The 1,657-nt window shown below is 45.9% G+C and overlaps 1 pseudogene; it reads left to right on the top strand.

The window, feature by feature from the left end:
• Window positions 1-92: 92 nt before the first annotated feature.
• LOC103201021 lies at window positions 93-1,080 on the top strand (annotated as a pseudogene).
• Window positions 1,081-1,657: the final 577 nt, after the last annotated feature.

Here is a 1,657-nt window from a genome sequence, read left to right as displayed (position 1 = left end):
TGTAACCACCTGGATCCATCTGAGTGGAAATGGGGGAAGTGCAGCAAAGAAAAAAACGAGCTGAAATTAGTAATCTTTGACCTAAGACCAGGATGCTGAAGAAGCAGTCTGCAGAAATTGTGCTGTGGGGCACTATCCTCTTTGTAGCCTGGAATGCCCTGCTCCTTCTCTTCTTCTGGACACACCCAGCACCTGGCAGGCCTCCCTCAGACAGTTCTCTTGATGACGACCCCACCAGCCTCACCGGTGAAGTGATCCGACTGGCCCAGAACGCTGAAGTGGAGTTGGAACGTCAGCGGGGATTGTTGCAGCAGGTTAAGGAGCACCATGCTCAGTGGAAGCAGTGGTTGAGAGTGCCCACTGCGGGCTCCCCTGCCCCACTGCATGTGCCTGTGCCCCATCATTGTCAACCAGGACTGTGAGCATGAGGAGACAACCCAGGTCATTGCCTCCTATAGCAGCACTATCACACATATCCGGCAACCTGACCTCAGCCACGTTGCTGTGCTGCCCGACCACCACAAATTCCAGAACTACTGTAAAATTACGTGGCATTACCCCTGGACTCTGGACCAGATCTTCCACAGGTTCAAGTTCTCAGCAGCTATGATCATCGAAGATGACCTGGAAGTAGCACCAGATTTCTTTGAGTACTCTCAAACCACCTACCCAATGCTGAGAGCTGACCCCTCACTCTAGTGTGTGTCTGCCTGGAATAACAATAACAAAGAAAAGATGGTAGACTCTAACAAACCTGAACTTCTCTACCACATGGACTTTTTCCCTGACCTGGGCTGGCTACTTGTAGCTAAACTCTGGGCTGAATTAGAACCCAAGTAACCCAAGGCCTTCTGAAATGATTGAATGTGCAGGCCAGAGCAACGACAGGAACGGGCCTTTGTGCAGTCTGAAATCTCAAGAACAATAACCTTTAGCTGCAAGAGTGTCAGCCATGGACAGTTCTTTGACCAACACCTCAAGTTCATCAAGTTAAACCAGCACTTTGTGCACTTCACCCAGCTGGACCTGTCCTACCTGCGCAAAGAAAGCCCAGGAGCTGGAGATAAGAAGAAGAGCTAGCTGGTCTGAAGTACAATGAATTGTGAGCCTACGAGCACTGAAATAGTCCCTGAGGACTGAAGATGTAACAGAAGGTGTTAGCTAGTCTGAAGTGAAAAGAAGAATGTAACTCCCAAATTTAGCAGCTAGTACCCATAACCTAGCTGGGATAGCTAGAAGAAGATGATTAACAGAGATGGTGTTAAGTTACTGCAATTTAATAGCTTGTACTAAGCTGAACTTTGCTTGTTTATGGATCCACATACCTGAAGTTTCTAAGCAGAACAGAAGATTCTCCAGAGAGAAAGGACCACGCTTCCTCAGAGTACTGATCTGATAGAGATGAGCAAATTAGAAATTAGCTATTTAAAATGGGGAGAGATAAAAGCATGAAGTAGCTGGCTTACACATTTCCATAAATGTGGTTAGTCTTCAACTGATAGATAAAAGGGATGTGAATTTTGAAAGTAATAGCTAGAAAAGCCAAGGGGTAGCCTGCAGTATAGTAAATTACTTAGTGTAACTTTGCCACCCATAAGTCTTTATAAACTCCAAAGTGAAATTTTCTATAAGCAACTGAAAAACTTCTGATTGCTAA

Source organism: Orycteropus afer, unplaced genomic scaffold (assembly GCF_000298275.1).
Source record: "Orycteropus afer afer isolate SDZICR_OR568_19922 unplaced genomic scaffold, OryAfe1.0 scaffold00139, whole genome shotgun sequence".
Taxonomy (NCBI): Eukaryota; Metazoa; Chordata; class Mammalia; order Tubulidentata; family Orycteropodidae; genus Orycteropus; species Orycteropus afer.
Note: the sequence above shows the minus strand (reverse complement) of the source record. Positions and strands in the feature narration are given on the sequence as shown.